The 15,025-nt window shown below is 53.4% G+C and overlaps 48 non-coding genes across 48 annotated transcripts; 20 read left to right on the top strand and 28 right to left on the bottom strand.

The window, feature by feature from the left end:
* Positions 1–113: 113 nt before the first annotated feature.
* Trnam-cau (transfer RNA methionine (anticodon CAU)) lies at positions 114–185 on the top strand. Its single transcript has one exon. It is a non-coding gene; the product is annotated as a tRNA-Met (tRNA).
* A 245-nt stretch (positions 186–430) lies between these two features.
* Positions 431–502, bottom strand: Trnad-guc (transfer RNA aspartic acid (anticodon GUC)). Its single transcript has one exon. It is a non-coding gene; the product is annotated as a tRNA-Asp (tRNA).
* Positions 503–609: 107 nt separating this feature from the next.
* Positions 610–681, bottom strand: Trnad-guc (transfer RNA aspartic acid (anticodon GUC)). Its single transcript has one exon. It is a non-coding gene; the product is annotated as a tRNA-Asp (tRNA).
* Positions 682–788: 107 nt separating this feature from the next.
* Positions 789–880, bottom strand: Trnai-uau (transfer RNA isoleucine (anticodon UAU)). Its single transcript is given in 2 exon segments — positions 789–824; positions 843–880. It is a non-coding gene; the product is annotated as a tRNA-Ile (tRNA).
* A 378-nt stretch (positions 881–1,258) lies between these two features.
* Trnar-acg (transfer RNA arginine (anticodon ACG)) lies at positions 1,259–1,331 on the top strand. The gene has a single exon. It is a non-coding gene; the product is annotated as a tRNA-Arg (tRNA).
* Positions 1,332–1,618: 287 nt separating this feature from the next.
* Trnam-cau (transfer RNA methionine (anticodon CAU)) lies at positions 1,619–1,690 on the top strand. The gene has a single exon. It is a non-coding gene; the product is annotated as a tRNA-Met (tRNA).
* A 245-nt stretch (positions 1,691–1,935) lies between these two features.
* On the bottom strand, positions 1,936–2,007 carry Trnad-guc (transfer RNA aspartic acid (anticodon GUC)). The gene has a single exon. It is a non-coding gene; the product is annotated as a tRNA-Asp (tRNA).
* A 107-nt stretch (positions 2,008–2,114) lies between these two features.
* On the bottom strand, positions 2,115–2,186 carry Trnad-guc (transfer RNA aspartic acid (anticodon GUC)). The gene has a single exon. It is a non-coding gene; the product is annotated as a tRNA-Asp (tRNA).
* Positions 2,187–2,293: 107 nt separating this feature from the next.
* On the bottom strand, positions 2,294–2,385 carry Trnai-uau (transfer RNA isoleucine (anticodon UAU)). The gene is given in 2 exon segments: positions 2,294–2,329; positions 2,348–2,385. It is a non-coding gene; the product is annotated as a tRNA-Ile (tRNA).
* A 378-nt stretch (positions 2,386–2,763) lies between these two features.
* Positions 2,764–2,836, top strand: Trnar-acg (transfer RNA arginine (anticodon ACG)). Its single transcript has one exon. It is a non-coding gene; the product is annotated as a tRNA-Arg (tRNA).
* A 287-nt stretch (positions 2,837–3,123) lies between these two features.
* Positions 3,124–3,195, top strand: Trnam-cau (transfer RNA methionine (anticodon CAU)). Its single transcript has one exon. It is a non-coding gene; the product is annotated as a tRNA-Met (tRNA).
* A 245-nt stretch (positions 3,196–3,440) lies between these two features.
* Trnad-guc (transfer RNA aspartic acid (anticodon GUC)) lies at positions 3,441–3,512 on the bottom strand. Its single transcript has one exon. It is a non-coding gene; the product is annotated as a tRNA-Asp (tRNA).
* Positions 3,513–3,619: 107 nt separating this feature from the next.
* On the bottom strand, positions 3,620–3,691 carry Trnad-guc (transfer RNA aspartic acid (anticodon GUC)). Its single transcript has one exon. It is a non-coding gene; the product is annotated as a tRNA-Asp (tRNA).
* Positions 3,692–3,798: 107 nt separating this feature from the next.
* On the bottom strand, positions 3,799–3,890 carry Trnai-uau (transfer RNA isoleucine (anticodon UAU)). The gene is given in 2 exon segments: positions 3,799–3,834; positions 3,853–3,890. It is a non-coding gene; the product is annotated as a tRNA-Ile (tRNA).
* Positions 3,891–4,268: 378 nt separating this feature from the next.
* On the top strand, positions 4,269–4,341 carry Trnar-acg (transfer RNA arginine (anticodon ACG)). The gene has a single exon. It is a non-coding gene; the product is annotated as a tRNA-Arg (tRNA).
* Positions 4,342–4,628: 287 nt separating this feature from the next.
* On the top strand, positions 4,629–4,700 carry Trnam-cau (transfer RNA methionine (anticodon CAU)). The gene has a single exon. It is a non-coding gene; the product is annotated as a tRNA-Met (tRNA).
* A 245-nt stretch (positions 4,701–4,945) lies between these two features.
* Trnad-guc (transfer RNA aspartic acid (anticodon GUC)) lies at positions 4,946–5,017 on the bottom strand. Its single transcript has one exon. It is a non-coding gene; the product is annotated as a tRNA-Asp (tRNA).
* A 107-nt stretch (positions 5,018–5,124) lies between these two features.
* Positions 5,125–5,196, bottom strand: Trnad-guc (transfer RNA aspartic acid (anticodon GUC)). The gene has a single exon. It is a non-coding gene; the product is annotated as a tRNA-Asp (tRNA).
* Positions 5,197–5,303: 107 nt separating this feature from the next.
* Trnai-uau (transfer RNA isoleucine (anticodon UAU)) lies at positions 5,304–5,395 on the bottom strand. Its single transcript is given in 2 exon segments — positions 5,304–5,339; positions 5,358–5,395. It is a non-coding gene; the product is annotated as a tRNA-Ile (tRNA).
* Positions 5,396–5,773: 378 nt separating this feature from the next.
* Positions 5,774–5,846, top strand: Trnar-acg (transfer RNA arginine (anticodon ACG)). The gene has a single exon. It is a non-coding gene; the product is annotated as a tRNA-Arg (tRNA).
* Positions 5,847–6,133: 287 nt separating this feature from the next.
* On the top strand, positions 6,134–6,205 carry Trnam-cau (transfer RNA methionine (anticodon CAU)). The gene has a single exon. It is a non-coding gene; the product is annotated as a tRNA-Met (tRNA).
* Positions 6,206–6,450: 245 nt separating this feature from the next.
* Positions 6,451–6,522, bottom strand: Trnad-guc (transfer RNA aspartic acid (anticodon GUC)). Its single transcript has one exon. It is a non-coding gene; the product is annotated as a tRNA-Asp (tRNA).
* A 107-nt stretch (positions 6,523–6,629) lies between these two features.
* On the bottom strand, positions 6,630–6,701 carry Trnad-guc (transfer RNA aspartic acid (anticodon GUC)). The gene has a single exon. It is a non-coding gene; the product is annotated as a tRNA-Asp (tRNA).
* Positions 6,702–6,808: 107 nt separating this feature from the next.
* Trnai-uau (transfer RNA isoleucine (anticodon UAU)) lies at positions 6,809–6,900 on the bottom strand. Its single transcript is given in 2 exon segments — positions 6,809–6,844; positions 6,863–6,900. It is a non-coding gene; the product is annotated as a tRNA-Ile (tRNA).
* Positions 6,901–7,278: 378 nt separating this feature from the next.
* Positions 7,279–7,351, top strand: Trnar-acg (transfer RNA arginine (anticodon ACG)). The gene has a single exon. It is a non-coding gene; the product is annotated as a tRNA-Arg (tRNA).
* Positions 7,352–7,638: 287 nt separating this feature from the next.
* Trnam-cau (transfer RNA methionine (anticodon CAU)) lies at positions 7,639–7,710 on the top strand. The gene has a single exon. It is a non-coding gene; the product is annotated as a tRNA-Met (tRNA).
* A 245-nt stretch (positions 7,711–7,955) lies between these two features.
* Positions 7,956–8,027, bottom strand: Trnad-guc (transfer RNA aspartic acid (anticodon GUC)). The gene has a single exon. It is a non-coding gene; the product is annotated as a tRNA-Asp (tRNA).
* A 107-nt stretch (positions 8,028–8,134) lies between these two features.
* Positions 8,135–8,206, bottom strand: Trnad-guc (transfer RNA aspartic acid (anticodon GUC)). Its single transcript has one exon. It is a non-coding gene; the product is annotated as a tRNA-Asp (tRNA).
* Positions 8,207–8,313: 107 nt separating this feature from the next.
* Positions 8,314–8,405, bottom strand: Trnai-uau (transfer RNA isoleucine (anticodon UAU)). The gene is given in 2 exon segments: positions 8,314–8,349; positions 8,368–8,405. It is a non-coding gene; the product is annotated as a tRNA-Ile (tRNA).
* Positions 8,406–8,783: 378 nt separating this feature from the next.
* Trnar-acg (transfer RNA arginine (anticodon ACG)) lies at positions 8,784–8,856 on the top strand. Its single transcript has one exon. It is a non-coding gene; the product is annotated as a tRNA-Arg (tRNA).
* A 287-nt stretch (positions 8,857–9,143) lies between these two features.
* Positions 9,144–9,215, top strand: Trnam-cau (transfer RNA methionine (anticodon CAU)). Its single transcript has one exon. It is a non-coding gene; the product is annotated as a tRNA-Met (tRNA).
* Positions 9,216–9,460: 245 nt separating this feature from the next.
* On the bottom strand, positions 9,461–9,532 carry Trnad-guc (transfer RNA aspartic acid (anticodon GUC)). The gene has a single exon. It is a non-coding gene; the product is annotated as a tRNA-Asp (tRNA).
* Positions 9,533–9,639: 107 nt separating this feature from the next.
* Trnad-guc (transfer RNA aspartic acid (anticodon GUC)) lies at positions 9,640–9,711 on the bottom strand. The gene has a single exon. It is a non-coding gene; the product is annotated as a tRNA-Asp (tRNA).
* Positions 9,712–9,818: 107 nt separating this feature from the next.
* On the bottom strand, positions 9,819–9,910 carry Trnai-uau (transfer RNA isoleucine (anticodon UAU)). Its single transcript is given in 2 exon segments — positions 9,819–9,854; positions 9,873–9,910. It is a non-coding gene; the product is annotated as a tRNA-Ile (tRNA).
* A 378-nt stretch (positions 9,911–10,288) lies between these two features.
* Trnar-acg (transfer RNA arginine (anticodon ACG)) lies at positions 10,289–10,361 on the top strand. Its single transcript has one exon. It is a non-coding gene; the product is annotated as a tRNA-Arg (tRNA).
* Positions 10,362–10,648: 287 nt separating this feature from the next.
* Positions 10,649–10,720, top strand: Trnam-cau (transfer RNA methionine (anticodon CAU)). Its single transcript has one exon. It is a non-coding gene; the product is annotated as a tRNA-Met (tRNA).
* A 424-nt stretch (positions 10,721–11,144) lies between these two features.
* Positions 11,145–11,216, bottom strand: Trnad-guc (transfer RNA aspartic acid (anticodon GUC)). Its single transcript has one exon. It is a non-coding gene; the product is annotated as a tRNA-Asp (tRNA).
* A 107-nt stretch (positions 11,217–11,323) lies between these two features.
* Positions 11,324–11,415, bottom strand: Trnai-uau (transfer RNA isoleucine (anticodon UAU)). Its single transcript is given in 2 exon segments — positions 11,324–11,359; positions 11,378–11,415. It is a non-coding gene; the product is annotated as a tRNA-Ile (tRNA).
* Positions 11,416–11,793: 378 nt separating this feature from the next.
* On the top strand, positions 11,794–11,866 carry Trnar-acg (transfer RNA arginine (anticodon ACG)). The gene has a single exon. It is a non-coding gene; the product is annotated as a tRNA-Arg (tRNA).
* Positions 11,867–12,153: 287 nt separating this feature from the next.
* On the top strand, positions 12,154–12,225 carry Trnam-cau (transfer RNA methionine (anticodon CAU)). Its single transcript has one exon. It is a non-coding gene; the product is annotated as a tRNA-Met (tRNA).
* Positions 12,226–12,470: 245 nt separating this feature from the next.
* Positions 12,471–12,542, bottom strand: Trnad-guc (transfer RNA aspartic acid (anticodon GUC)). The gene has a single exon. It is a non-coding gene; the product is annotated as a tRNA-Asp (tRNA).
* Positions 12,543–12,649: 107 nt separating this feature from the next.
* On the bottom strand, positions 12,650–12,721 carry Trnad-guc (transfer RNA aspartic acid (anticodon GUC)). The gene has a single exon. It is a non-coding gene; the product is annotated as a tRNA-Asp (tRNA).
* A 107-nt stretch (positions 12,722–12,828) lies between these two features.
* Positions 12,829–12,920, bottom strand: Trnai-uau (transfer RNA isoleucine (anticodon UAU)). The gene is given in 2 exon segments: positions 12,829–12,864; positions 12,883–12,920. It is a non-coding gene; the product is annotated as a tRNA-Ile (tRNA).
* A 378-nt stretch (positions 12,921–13,298) lies between these two features.
* Trnar-acg (transfer RNA arginine (anticodon ACG)) lies at positions 13,299–13,371 on the top strand. The gene has a single exon. It is a non-coding gene; the product is annotated as a tRNA-Arg (tRNA).
* Positions 13,372–13,658: 287 nt separating this feature from the next.
* On the top strand, positions 13,659–13,730 carry Trnam-cau (transfer RNA methionine (anticodon CAU)). The gene has a single exon. It is a non-coding gene; the product is annotated as a tRNA-Met (tRNA).
* Positions 13,731–13,975: 245 nt separating this feature from the next.
* Trnad-guc (transfer RNA aspartic acid (anticodon GUC)) lies at positions 13,976–14,047 on the bottom strand. The gene has a single exon. It is a non-coding gene; the product is annotated as a tRNA-Asp (tRNA).
* Positions 14,048–14,154: 107 nt separating this feature from the next.
* Positions 14,155–14,246, bottom strand: Trnai-uau (transfer RNA isoleucine (anticodon UAU)). Its single transcript is given in 2 exon segments — positions 14,155–14,190; positions 14,209–14,246. It is a non-coding gene; the product is annotated as a tRNA-Ile (tRNA).
* A 378-nt stretch (positions 14,247–14,624) lies between these two features.
* Positions 14,625–14,697, top strand: Trnar-acg (transfer RNA arginine (anticodon ACG)). Its single transcript has one exon. It is a non-coding gene; the product is annotated as a tRNA-Arg (tRNA).
* The last annotated feature ends 328 nt before the right edge of the window (positions 14,698–15,025 follow it).

Here is a 15,025-nt window from a genome sequence, read left to right as displayed (position 1 = left end):
GCTGAGAGCTGTAGGAGATGATACGCAATTAAATACAGGCGTGTGAAAGCGACGCAGACAACACTTCCCAAGTGTCCCACGTCACGTGGCGAAGAGCGGGCGCAAGCCTAGCCAGCAGAGTGGCGCAGTGGAAGCGTGCTGGGCCCATAACCCAGAGGTCCGTGGATCGAAACCACGCTCTGCTAAAATTATTTATTTTGCGGACTGCGTCGAGCTCGATTATTACGCCCACAGCGTGGGCTGGGGTGCTTTGACTCAGCGTTAACAGCAAACCCCGTAATTCTGAAGTGTGAAGAATGCGAGAACCACTTCCTAAGATGTAGCATTTTTTAAGATTTCGCACCAACTACACTCCACGGTCGCAAAGTTAATGCTCTTACGACCCCCATACGGGCAACACTCGAACAGGTTTGTGAGATAAAAATCGCACCTCCCCGGCGGGGAATCGAACCCCGGTCTCCCGCGTGACAGGCGGGGATACTAACCACTATACTACCGAGGATGCGCTGTAGACAGGTGCCCTTGTGCGAGAGATATGGTGCTAGTAGCCGCAAACGTCCTACACTAAGTTCGGCGAGTGATAGAGCAGCAATTAAAAATCGGATGTGCCTCCCCGGCGGGGAATCGAACCCCGGTCTCCCGCGTGACAGGCGGGGATACTAACCACTATACTACCGAGGAAGACGCAGCTAGCGTCTCGAATGCACAATTATGTTACTCAAATAGCTGATACATCTCAAACCTAGCCTCCTGTTGCTGTCAGAGACAGCTGCTATGAAATAAAAGTATGCCCCAGGTGAGGCTCGAACTCACAACCCCGGCATTGCTCACGGCTACTGCCTTATAAGTACCGTGCGCTAACCAATTGCGCCACTGGGCCTACAACACAGCGCTCTCAGTTAGCGGTATTCACTTTGCTGCAAACCAGTGGTGGCCACAGAAACATACGATCGCCACCTGATGCCATACTGCGACTTTGGCACCTGACTACCAATGCTTCGTGCTATTCTTGTTTCATATGCTACGCTTACATGCACATCAACCGGCTCTCGTCGTCGAGAAAACGCGGGAAAACGCGCGCCTTGCCTTCTGCTACCTGTCGAACAGCGAGAGCAGATGCGTGGCAAGCTCTAAGCTCTGCAGGCGCACTGCGGCCACGCAGCTGCACGAAAGGTACCTTCCTTGGGAGCTTGCTCAGCCATGGAGAACACGTTTCTTAGCGAATTGCACTTGTCTCGTAGAAAGAAGTGCTGCCATTGGCCCTGTGGCGCAACGGATAACGCGTCTGACTACGGATCAGAAGATTCCAGGTTCGAATCCTGGCAGGGTCGGCATTTTGTTAGTTGCCGACGCGTAGCTGGGCAGTGGATTTCGTATGTCGCCGCATCGTGGAGTGCTTTGTTGCTCCTGTGCATCTCGCAGCTGCATGTCGAGTCGATCGTGGTAAATATCGCTGCCTGCAAGCGTCAGCGTAGCGTCAGTCGAGCAAAGTCGAGACAAGTCAAGCTGAGAGCTGTAGGAGATGATACGCAATTAAATACAGGCGTGTGAAAGCGACGCAGACAACACTTCCCAAGTGTCCCACGTCACGTGGCGAAGAGCGGGCGCAAGCCTAGCCAGCAGAGTGGCGCAGTGGAAGCGTGCTGGGCCCATAACCCAGAGGTCCGTGGATCGAAACCACGCTCTGCTAAAATTATTTATTTTGCGGACTGCGTCGAGCTCGATTATTACGCCCACAGCGTGGGCTGGGGTGCTTTGACTCAGCGTTAACAGCAAACCCCGTAATTCTGAAGTGTGAAGAATGCGAGAACCACTTCCTAAGATGTAGCATTTTTTAAGATGTCGCACCAACTACACTCCACGGTCGCAAAGTTAATGCTCTTACGACCCCCATACGGGCAACACTCGAACAGGTTTGTGAGATAAAAATCGCACCTCCCCGGCGGGGAATCGAACCCCGGTCTCCCGCGTGACAGGCGGGGATACTAACCACTATACTACCGAGGATGCGCTGTAGACAGGTGCCCTTGTGCGAGAGATATGGTGCTAGTAGCCGCAAACGTCCTACACTAAGTTCGGCGAGTGATAGAGCAGCAATTAAAAATCGGATGTGCCTCCCCGGCGGGGAATCGAACCCCGGTCTCCCGCGTGACAGGCGGGGATACTAACCACTATACTACCGAGGAAGACGCAGCTAGCGTCTCGAATGCACAATTATGTTACTCAAATAGCTGATACATCTCAAACCTAGCCTCCTGTTGCTGTCAGAGACAGCTGCTATGAAATAAAAGTATGCCCCAGGTGAGGCTCGAACTCACAACCCCGGCATTGCTCACGGCTACTGCCTTATAAGTACCGTGCGCTAACCAATTGCGCCACTGGGCCTACAACACAGCGCTCTCAGTTAGCGGTATTCACTTTGCTGCAAACCAGTGGTGGCCACAGAAACATACGATCGCCACCTGATGCCATACTGCGACTTTGGCACCTGACTACCAATGCTTCGTGCTATTCTTGTTTCATATGCTACGCTTACATGCACATCAACCGGCTCTCGTCGTCGAGAAAACGCGGGAAAACGCGCGCCTTGCCTTCTGCTACCTGTCGAACAGCGAGAGCAGATGCGTGGCAAGCTCTAAGCTCTGCAGGCGCACTGCGGCCACGCAGCTGCACGAAAGGTACCTTCCTTGGGAGCTTGCTCAGCCATGGAGAACACGTTTCTTAGCGAATTGCACTTGTCTCGTAGAAAGAAGTGCTGCCATTGGCCCTGTGGCGCAACGGATAACGCGTCTGACTACGGATCAGAAGATTCCAGGTTCGAATCCTGGCAGGGTCGGCATTTTGTTAGTTGCCGACGCGTAGCTGGGCAGTGGATTTCGTATGTCGCCGCATCGTGGAGTGCTTTGTTGCTCCTGTGCATCTCGCAGCTGCATGTCGAGTCGATCGTGGTAAATATCGCTGCCTGCAAGCGTCAGCGTAGCGTCAGTCGAGCAAAGTCGAGACAAGTCAAGCTGAGAGCTGTAGGAGATGATACGCAATTAAATACAGGCGTGTGAAAGCGACGCAGACAACACTTCCCAAGTGTCCCACGTCACGTGGCGAAGAGCGGGCGCAAGCCTAGCCAGCAGAGTGGCGCAGTGGAAGCGTGCTGGGCCCATAACCCAGAGGTCCGTGGATCGAAACCACGCTCTGCTAAAATTATTTATTTTGCGGACTGCGTCGAGCTCGATTATTACGCCCACAGCGTGGGCTGGGGTGCTTTGACTCAGCGTTAACAGCAAACCCCGTAATTCTGAAGTGTGAAGAATGCGAGAACCACTTCCTAAGATGTAGCATTTTTTAAGATTTCGCACCAACTACACTCCACGGTCGCAAAGTTAATGCTCTTACGACCCCCATACGGGCAACACTCGAACAGGTTTGTGAGATAAAAATCGCACCTCCCCGGCGGGGAATCGAACCCCGGTCTCCCGCGTGACAGGCGGGGATACTAACCACTATACTACCGAGGATGCGCTGTAGACAGGTGCCCTTGTGCGAGAGATATGGTGCTAGTAGCCGCAAACGTCCTACACTAAGTTCGGCGAGTGATAGAGCAGCAATTAAAAATCGGATGTGCCTCCCCGGCGGGGAATCGAACCCCGGTCTCCCGCGTGACAGGCGGGGATACTAACCACTATACTACCGAGGAAGACGCAGCTAGCGTCTCGAATGCACAATTATGTTACTCAAATAGCTGATACATCTCAAACCTAGCCTCCTGTTGCTGTCAGAGACAGCTGCTATGAAATAAAAGTATGCCCCAGGTGAGGCTCGAACTCACAACCCCGGCATTGCTCACGGCTACTGCCTTATAAGTACCGTGCGCTAACCAATTGCGCCACTGGGGCTACAACACAGCGCTCTCAGTTAGCGGTATTCACTTTGCTGCAAACCAGTGGTGGCCACAGAAACATACGATCGCCACCTGATGCCATACTGCGACTTTGGCACCTGACTACCAATGCTTCGTGCTATTCTTGTTTCATATGCTACGCTTACATGCACATCAACCGGCTCTCGTCGTCGAGAAAACGCGGGAAAACGCGCGCCTTGCCTTCTGCTACCTGTCGAACAGCGAGAGCAGATGCGTGGCAAGCTCTAAGCTCTGCAGGCGCACTGCGGCCACGCAGCTGCACGAAAGGTACCTTCCTTGGGAGCTTGCTCAGCCATGGAGAACACGTTTCTTAGCGAATTGCACTTGTCTCGTAGAAAGAAGTGCTGCCATTGGCCCTGTGGCGCAACGGATAACGCGTCTGACTACGGATCAGAAGATTCCAGGTTCGAATCCTGGCAGGGTCGGCATTTTGTTAGTTGCCGACGCGTAGCTGGGCAGTGGATTTCGTATGTCGCCGCATCGTGGAGTGCTTTGTTGCTCCTGTGCATCTCGCAGCTGCATGTCGAGTCGATCGTGGTAAATATCGCTGCCTGCAAGCGTCAGCGTAGCGTCAGTCGAGCAAAGTCGAGACAAGTCAAGCTGAGAGCTGTAGGAGATGATACGCAATTAAATACAGGCGTGTGAAAGCGACGCAGACAACACTTCCCAAGTGTCCCACGTCACGTGGCGAAGAGCGGGCGCAAGCCTAGCCAGCAGAGTGGCGCAGTGGGAGCGTGCTGGGCCCATAACCCAGAGGTCCGTGGATCGAAACCACGCTCTGCTAAAATTATTTATTTTGCGGACTGCGTCGAGCTCGATTATTACGCCCACAGCGTGGGCTGGGGTGCTTTGACTCAGCGTTAACAGCAAACCCCGTAATTCTGAAGTGTGAAGAATGCGAGAACCACTTCCTAAGATGTAGCATTTTTTAAGATTTCGCACCAACTACACTCCACGGTCGCAAAGTTAATGCTCTTACGACCCCCATACGGGCAACACTCGAACAGGTTTGTGAGATAAAAATCGCACCTCCCCGGCGGGGAATCGAACCCCGGTCTCCCGCGTGACAGGCGGGGATACTAACCACTATACTACCGAGGATGCGCTGTAGACAGGTGCCCTTGTGCGAGAGATATGGTGCTAGTAGCCGCAAACGTCCTACACTAAGTTCGGCGAGTGATAGAGCAGCAATTAAAAATCGGATGTGCCTCCCCGGCGGGGAATCGAACCCCGGTCTCCCGCGTGACAGGCGGGGATACTAACCACTATACTACCGAGGAAGACGCAGCTAGCGTCTCGAATGCACAATTATGTTACTCAAATAGCTGATACATCTCAAACCTAGCCTCCTGTTGCTGTCAGAGACAGCTGCTATGAAATAAAAGTATGCCCCAGGTGAGGCTCGAACTCACAACCCCGGCATTGCTCACGGCTACTGCCTTATAAGTACCGTGCGCTAACCAATTGCGCCACTGGGGCTACAACACAGCGCTCTCAGTTAGCGGTATTCACTTTGCTGCAAACCAGTGGTGGCCACAGAAACATACGATCGCCACCTGATGCCATACTGCGACTTTGGCACCTGACTACCAATGCTTCGTGCTATTCTTGTTTCATATGCTACGCTTACATGCACATCAACCGGCTCTCGTCGTCGAGAAAACGCGGGAAAACGCGCGCCTTGCCTTCTGCTACCTGTCGAACAGCGAGAGCAGATGCGTGGCAAGCTCTAAGCTCTGCAGGCGCACTGCGGCCACGCAGCTGCACGAAAGGTACCTTCCTTGGGAGCTTGCTCAGCCATGGAGAACACGTTTCTTAGCGAATTGCACTTGTCTCGTAGAAAGAAGTGCTGCCATTGGCCCTGTGGCGCAACGGATAACGCGTCTGACTACGGATCAGAAGATTCCAGGTTCGAATCCTGGCAGGGTCGGCATTTTGTTAGTTGCCGACGCGTAGCTGGGCAGTGGATTTCGTATGTCGCCGCATCGTGGAGTGCTTTGTTGCTCCTGTGCATCTCGCAGCTGCATGTCGAGTCGATCGTGGTAAATATCGCTGCCTGCAAGCGTCAGCGTAGCGTCAGTCGAGCAAAGTCGAGACAAGTCAAGCTGAGAGCTGTAGGAGATGATACGCAATTAAATACAGGCGTGTGAAAGCGACGCAGACAACACTTCCCAAGTGTCCCACGTCACGTGGCGAAGAGCGGGCGCAAGCCTAGCCAGCAGAGTGGCGCAGTGGGAGCGTGCTGGGCCCATAACCCAGAGGTCCGTGGATCGAAACCACGCTCTGCTAAAATTATTTATTTTGCGGACTGCGTCGAGCTCGATTATTACGCCCACAGCGTGGGCTGGGGTGCTTTGACTCAGCGTTAACAGCAAACCCCGTAATTCTGAAGTGTGAAGAATGCGAGAACCACTTCCTAAGATGTAGCATTTTTTAAGATTTCGCACCAACTACACTCCACGGTCGCAAAGTTAATGCTCTTACGACCCCCATACGGGCAACACTCGAACAGGTTTGTGAGATAAAAATCGCACCTCCCCGGCGGGGAATCGAACCCCGGTCTCCCGCGTGACAGGCGGGGATACTAACCACTATACTACCGAGGATGCGCTGTAGACAGGTGCCCTTGTGCGAGAGATATGGTGCTAGTAGCCGCAAACGTCCTACACTAAGTTCGGCGAGTGATAGAGCAGCAATTAAAAATCGGATGTGCCTCCCCGGCGGGGAATCGAACCCCGGTCTCCCGCGTGACAGGCGGGGATACTAACCACTATACTACCGAGGAAGACGCAGCTAGCGTCTCGAATGCACAATTATGTTACTCAAATAGCTGATACATCTCAAACCTAGCCTCCTGTTGCTGTCAGAGACAGCTGCTATGAAATAAAAGTATGCCCCAGGTGAGGCTCGAACTCACAACCCCGGCATTGCTCACGGCTACTGCCTTATAAGTACCGTGCGCTAACCAATTGCGCCACTGGGCCTACAACACAGCGCTCTCAGTTAGCGGTATTCACTTTGCTGCAAACCAGTGGTGGCCACAGAAACATACGATCGCCACCTGATGCCATACTGCGACTTTGGCACCTGACTACCAATGCTTCGTGCTATTCTTGTTTCATATGCTACGCTTACATGCACATCAACCGGCTCTCGTCGTCGAGAAAACGCGGGAAAACGCGCGCCTTGCCTTCTGCTACCTGTCGAACAGCGAGAGCAGATGCGTGGCAAGCTCTAAGCTCTGCAGGCGCACTGCGGCCACGCAGCTGCACGAAAGGTACCTTCCTTGGGAGCTTGCTCAGCCATGGAGAACACGTTTCTTAGCGAATTGCACTTGTCTCGTAGAAAGAAGTGCTGCCATTGGCCCTGTGGCGCAACGGATAACGCGTCTGACTACGGATCAGAAGATTCCAGGTTCGAATCCTGGCAGGGTCGGCATTTTGTTAGTTGCCGACGCGTAGCTGGGCAGTGGATTTCGTATGTCGCCGCATCGTGGAGTGCTTTGTTGCTCCTGTGCATCTCGCAGCTGCATGTCGAGTCGATCGTGGTAAATATCGCTGCCTGCAAGCGTCAGCGTAGCGTCAGTCGAGCAAAGTCGAGACAAGTCAAGCTGAGAGCTGTAGGAGATGATACGCAATTAAATACAGGCGTGTGAAAGCGACGCAGACAACACTTCCCAAGTGTCCCACGTCACGTGGCGAAGAGCGGGCGCAAGCCTAGCCAGCAGAGTGGCGCAGTGGAAGCGTGCTGGGCCCATAACCCAGAGGTCCGTGGATCGAAACCACGCTCTGCTAAAATTATTTATTTTGCGGACTGCGTCGAGCTCGATTATTACGCCCACAGCGTGGGCTGGGGTGCTTTGACTCAGCGTTAACAGCAAACCCCGTAATTCTGAAGTGTGAAGAATGCGAGAACCACTTCCTAAGATGTAGCATTTTTTAAGATGTCGCACCAACTACACTCCACGGTCGCAAAGTTAATGCTCTTACGACCCCCATACGGGCAACACTCGAACAGGTTTGTGAGATAAAAATCGCACCTCCCCGGCGGGGAATCGAACCCCGGTCTCCCGCGTGACAGGCGGGGATACTAACCACTATACTACCGAGGATGCGCTGTAGACAGGTGCCCTTGTGCGAGAGATATGGTGCTAGTAGCCGCAAACGTCCTACACTAAGTTCGGCGAGTGATAGAGCAGCAATTAAAAATCGGATGTGCCTCCCCGGCGGGGAATCGAACCCCGGTCTCCCGCGTGACAGGCGGGGATACTAACCACTATACTACCGAGGAAGACGCAGCTAGCGTCTCGAATGCACAATTATGTTACTCAAATAGCTGATACATCTCAAACCTAGCCTCCTGTTGCTGTCAGAGACAGCTGCTATGAAATAAAAGTATGCCCCAGGTGAGGCTCGAACTCACAACCCCGGCATTGCTCACGGCTACTGCCTTATAAGTACCGTGCGCTAACCAATTGCGCCACTGGGCCTACAACACAGCGCTCTCAGTTAGCGGTATTCACTTTGCTGCAAACCAGTGGTGGCCACAGAAACATACGATCGCCACCTGATGCCATACTGCGACTTTGGCACCTGACTACCAATGCTTCGTGCTATTCTTGTTTCATATGCTACGCTTACATGCACATCAACCGGCTCTCGTCGTCGAGAAAACGCGGGAAAACGCGCGCCTTGCCTTCTGCTACCTGTCGAACAGCGAGAGCAGATGCGTGGCAAGCTCTAAGCTCTGCAGGCGCACTGCGGCCACGCAGCTGCACGAAAGGTACCTTCCTTGGGAGCTTGCTCAGCCATGGAGAACACGTTTCTTAGCGAATTGCACTTGTCTCGTAGAAAGAAGTGCTGCCATTGGCCCTGTGGCGCAACGGATAACGCGTCTGACTACGGATCAGAAGATTCCAGGTTCGAATCCTGGCAGGGTCGGCATTTTGTTAGTTGCCGACGCGTAGCTGGGCAGTGGATTTCGTATGTCGCCGCATCGTGGAGTGCTTTGTTGCTCCTGTGCATCTCGCAGCTGCATGTCGAGTCGATCGTGGTAAATATCGCTGCCTGCAAGCGTCAGCGTAGCGTCAGTCGAGCAAAGTCGAGACAAGTCAAGCTGAGAGCTGTAGGAGATGATACGCAATTAAATACAGGCGTGTGAAAGCGACGCAGACAACACTTCCCAAGTGTCCCACGTCACGTGGCGAAGAGCGGGCGCAAGCCTAGCCAGCAGAGTGGCGCAGTGGAAGCGTGCTGGGCCCATAACCCAGAGGTCCGTGGATCGAAACCACGCTCTGCTAAAATTATTTATTTTGCGGACTGCGTCGAGCTCGATTATTACGCCCACAGCGTGGGCTGGGGTGCTTTGACTCAGCGTTAACAGCAAACCCCGTAATTCTGAAGTGTGAAGAATGCGAGAACCACTTCCTAAGATGTAGCATTTTTTAAGATTTCGCACCAACTACACTCCACGGTCGCAAAGTTAATGCTCTTACGACCCCCATACGGGCAACACTCGAACAGGTTTGTGAGATAAAAATCGCACCTCCCCGGCGGGGAATCGAACCCCGGTCTCCCGCGTGACAGGCGGGGATACTAACCACTATACTACCGAGGATGCGCTGTAGACAGGTGCCCTTGTGCGAGAGATATGGTGCTAGTAGCCGCAAACGTCCTACACTAAGTTCGGCGAGTGATAGAGCAGCAATTAAAAATCGGATGTGCCTCCCCGGCGGGGAATCGAACCCCGGTCTCCCGCGTGACAGGCGGGGATACTAACCACTATACTACCGAGGAAGACGCAGCTAGCGTCTCGAATGCACAATTATGTTACTCAAATAGCTGATACATCTCAAACCTAGCCTCCTGTTGCTGTCAGAGACAGCTGCTATGAAATAAAAGTATGCCCCAGGTGAGGCTCGAACTCACAACCCCGGCATTGCTCACGGCTACTGCCTTATAAGTACCGTGCGCTAACCAATTGCGCCACTGGGCCTACAACACAGCGCTCTCAGTTAGCGGTATTCACTTTGCTGCAAACCAGTGGTGGCCACAGAAACATACGATCGCCACCTGATGCCATACTGCGACTTTGGCACCTGACTACCAATGCTTCGTGCTATTCTTGTTTCATATGCTACGCTTACATGCACATCAACCGGCTCTCGTCGTCGAGAAAACGCGGGAAAACGCGCGCCTTGCCTTCTGCTACCTGTCGAACAGCGAGAGCAGATGCGTGGCAAGCTCTAAGCTCTGCAGGCGCACTGCGGCCACGCAGCTGCACGAAAGGTACCTTCCTTGGGAGCTTGCTCAGGCATGGAGAACACGTTTCTTAGCGAATTGCACTTGTCTCGTAGAAAGAAGTGCTGCCATTGGCCCTGTGGCGCAACGGATAACGCGTCTGACTACGGATCAGAAGATTCCAGGTTCGAATCCTGGCAGGGTCGGCATTTTGTTAGTTGCCGACGCGTAGCTGGGCAGTGGATTTCGTATGTCGCCGCATCGTGGAGTGCTTTGTTGCTCCTGTGCATCTCGCAGCTGCATGTCGAGTCGATCGTGGTAAATATCGCTGCCTGCAAGCGTCAGCGTAGCGTCAGTCGAGCAAAGTCGAGACAAGTCAAGCTGAGAGCTGTAGGAGATGATACGCAATTAAATACAGGCGTGTGAAAGCGACGCAGACAACACTTCCCAAGTGTCCCACGTCACGTGGCGAAGAGCGGGCGCAAGCCTAGCCAGCAGAGTGGCGCAGTGGAAGCGTGCTGGGCCCATAACCCAGAGGTCCGTGGATCGAAACCACGCTCTGCTAAAATTATTTATTTTGCGGACTGCGTCGAGCTCGATTATTACGCCCACAGCGTGGGCTGGGGTGCTTTGACTCAGCGTTAACAGCAAACCCCGTAATTCTGAAGTGTGAAGAATGCGAGAACCACTTCCTAAGATGTAGCATTTTTTAAGATTTCGCACCAACTACACTCCACGGTCGCAAAGTTAATGCTCTTACGACCCCCATACGGGCAACACTCGAACAGGTTTGTGAGATAAAAATCGCACCTCCCCGGCGGGGAATCGAACGCTGGTCTCCCGCGTGACAGGCGGGGATACTAACCACTATACTACCGAGGATGCGCTGTAGACAGGTGCCCTTGTGCGAGAGATATGGTGCTAGTAGCCGCAAACGTCCTACACTAAGTTCGGCGAGTGATAGAGCAGCAATTAAAAATCGGATGTGCCTCCCCGGCGGGGAATCGAACCCCGGTCTCCCGCGTGACAGGCGGGGATACTAACCACTATACTACCGAGGAAGACGCAGCTAGCGTCTCGAATGCACAATTATGTTACTCAAATAGCTGATACATCTCAAACCTAGCCTCCTGTTGCTGTCAGAGACAGCTGCTATGAAATAAAAGTATGCCCCAGGTGAGGCTCGAACTCACAACCCCGGCATTGCTCACGGCTACTGCCTTATAAGTACCGTGCGCTAACCAATTGCGCCACTGGGCCTACAACACAGCGCTCTCAGTTAGCGGTATTCACTTTGCTGCAAACCAGTGGTGGCCACAGAAACATACGATCGCCACCTGATGCCATACTGCGACTTTGGCACCTGACTACCAATGCTTCGTGCTATTCTTGTTTCATATGCTACGCTTACATGCACATCAACCGGCTCTCGTCGTCGAGAAAACGCGGGAAAACGCGCGCCTTGCCTTCTGCTACCTGTCGAACAGCGAGAGCAGATGCGTGGCAAGCTCTAAGCTCTGCAGGCGCACTGCGGCCACGCAGCTGCACGAAAGGTACCTTCCTTGGGAGCTTGCTCAGCCATGGAGAACACGTTTCTTAGCGAATTGCACTTGTCTCGTAGAAAGAAGTGCTGCCATTGGCCCTGTGGCGCAACGGATAACGCGTCTGACTACGGATCAGAAGATTCCAGGTTCGAATCCTGGCAGGGTCGGCATTTTGTTAGTTGCCGACGCGTAGCTGGGCAGTGGATTTCGTATGTCGCCGCATCGTGGAGTGCTTTGTTGCTCCTGTGCATCTCGCAGCTGCATGTCGAGTCGATCGTGGTAAATATCGCTGCCTGCAAGCGTCAGCGTAGCGTCAGTCGAGCAAAGTCGAGACAAGTCAAGCTGAGAGCTGTAGGAGATGATACGCAATTAAATACAGGCGTGTGAAAGCGACGCAGACAACACTTCCCAAGTGTCCCACGTCACGTGGCGAAGAGCGGGCGCAAGCCTAGCCAGCAGAGTGGCGCAGTGGAAGCGTGCTGGGCCCATAACCCAGAGGTCCGTGGATCGAAACCACGCTCTGCTAAAATTATTTATTTTGCGGACTGCGTCGAGCTCGATTATTACGCCCACAGCGTGGGCTGGGGTGCTTTGACTCAGCGTTAACAGCAAACCCCGTAATTCTGAAGTGTGAAGAATGCGAGAACCACTTCCTAAGATGTAGCATTTTTTAAGATTTCGCACCAACTACACTCCACGGTCGCAAAGTTAATGCTCTTACGACCCCCATACGGGCAACACTCGAACAGGTTTGTGAGATAAAAATCGCACCTCCCCGGCGGGGAATCGAACCCCGGTCTCCCGCGTGACAGGCGGGGATACTAACCACTATACTACCGAGGATGCGCTGTAGACAGGTGCCCTTGTGCGAGAGATATGGTGCTAGTAGCCGCAAACGTCCTACACTAAGTTCGGCGAGTGATAGAGCAGCAATTAAAAATCGGATGTGCCTCCCCGGCGGGGAATCGAACCCCGGTCTCCCGCGTGACGGGCGGGGATACTAACCACTATACTACCGAGGAAGACGCAGCTAGCGTCTCGAATGCACAATTATGTTACTCAAATAGCTGATACATCTCAAACCTAGCCTCCTGTTGCTGTCAGAGACAGCTGCTATGAAATAAAAGTATGCCCCAGGTGAGGCTCGAACTCACAACCCCGGCATTGCTCACGGCTACTGCCTTATAAGTACCGTGCGCTAACCAATTGCGCCACTGGGGCTACAACACAGCGCTCTCAGTTAGCGGTATTCACTTTGCTGCAAACCAGTGGTGGCCACAGAAACATACGATCGCCACCTGATGCCATACTGCGACTTTGGCACCTGACTACCAATGCTTCGTGCTATTCTTGTTTCATATGCTACGCTTACATGCACATCAACCGGCTCTCGTCGTCGAGAAAACGCGGGAAAACGCGCGCCTTGCCTTCTGCTACCTGTCGAACAGCGAGAGCAGATGCGTGGCAAGCTCTAAGCTCTGCAGGCGCACTGCGGCCACGCAGCTGCACGAAAGGTACCTTCCTTGGGAGCTTGCTCAGCCATGGAGAACACGTTTCTTAGCGAATTGCACTTGTCTCGTAGAAAGAAGTGCTGCCATTGGCCCTGTGGCGCAACGGATAACGCGTCTGACTACGGATCAGAAGATTCCAGGTTCGAATCCTGGCAGGGTCGGCATTTTGTTAGTTGCCGACGCGTAGCTGGGCAGTGGATTTCGTATGTCGCCGCATCGTGGAGTGCTTTGTTGCTCCTGTGCATCTCGCAGCTGCATGTCGAGTCGATCGTGGTAAATATCGCTGCCTGCAAGCGTCAGCGTAGCGTCAGTGGAGCAAAGTCGAGACAAGTCAAGCTGAGAGCTGTAGGAGATGATACGCAATTAAATACAGGCGTGTGAAAGCGACGCAGACAACACTTCCCAAGTGTCCCACGTCACGTGGCGAAGAGCGGGCGCAAGCCTAGCCAGCAGAGTGGCGCAGTGGAAGCGTGCTGGGCCCATAACCCAGAGGTCCGTGGATCGAAACCACGCTCTGCTAAAATTATTTATTTTGCGGACTGCGTCGAGCTCGATTATTACGCCCACAGCGTGGGCTGGGGTGCTTTGACTCAGCGTTAACAGCAAACCCCGTAATTCTGAAGTGTGAAGAATGCGAGAACCACTTCCTAAGATGTAGCATTTTTTAAGATTTCGCACCAACTACACTCCACGGTCGCAAAGTTAATGCTCTTACGACCCCCATACGGGCAACACTCGAACAGGTTTGTGAGATAAAAATCGCACCTCCCCGGCGGGGAATCGAACCCCGGTCTCCCGCGTGACAGGCGGGGATACTAACCACTATACTACCGAGGAAGACGCAGCTAGCGTCTCGAATGCACAATTATGTTACTCAAATAGCTGATACATCTCAAACCTAGCCTCCTGTTGCTGTCAGAGACAGCTGCTATGAAATAAAAGTATGCCCCAGGTGAGGCTCGAACTCACAACCCCGGCATTGCTCACGGCTACTGCCTTATAAGTACCGTGCGCTAACCAATTGCGCCACTGGGGCTACAACACAGCGCTCTCAGTTAGCGGTATTCACTTTGCTGCAAACCAGTGGTGGCCACAGAAACATACGATCGCCACCTGATGCCATACTGCGACTTTGGCACCTGACTACCAATGCTTCGTGCTATTCTTGTTTCATATGCTACGCTTACATGCACATCAACCGGCTCTCGTCGTCGAGAAAACGCGGGAAAACGCGCGCCTTGCCTTCTGCTACCTGTCGAACAGCGAGAGCAGATGCGTGGCAAGCTCTAAGCTCTGCAGGCGCACTGCGGCCACGCAGCTGCACGAAAGGTACCTTCCTTGGGAGCTTGCTCAGCCATGGAGAACACGTTTCTTAGCGAATTGCACTTGTCTCGTAGAAAGAAGTGCTGCCATTGGCCCTGTGGCGCAACGGATAACGCGTCTGACTACGGATCAGAAGATTCCAGGTTCGAATCCTGGCAGGGTCGGCATTTTGTTAGTTGCCGACGCGTAGCTGGGCAGTGGATTTCGTATGTCGCCGCATCGTGGAGTGCTTTGTTATTCCTGTGCATCTCGCAGCTGCATGTCGAGTCGATCGTGGTAAATATCGCTGCCTGCAAAAGTCAGCGTAGCGTCAGTGGAGCAAAGTCGAGACAAGTCAAGCTGAGAGCTGTAGGAGATGATACGCAATTAAATACAGGCGTGTGAAAGCGACGCAGACAACACTTCCCAAGTGTCCCACGTCACGTGGCGAAGAGCGGGCGCAAGCCTAGCCAGCAGAGTGGCGCAGTGGGAGCGTGCTGGGCCCATAACCCA

The sequence above is a fragment of the Schistocerca serialis genome, unplaced genomic scaffold (genome assembly GCF_023864345.2).
Source record: "Schistocerca serialis cubense isolate TAMUIC-IGC-003099 unplaced genomic scaffold, iqSchSeri2.2 HiC_scaffold_1265, whole genome shotgun sequence".
Taxonomy (NCBI): domain Eukaryota; kingdom Metazoa; phylum Arthropoda; class Insecta; order Orthoptera; family Acrididae; genus Schistocerca; species Schistocerca serialis.
Note: the sequence above shows the minus strand (reverse complement) of the source record. Positions and strands in the feature narration are given on the sequence as shown.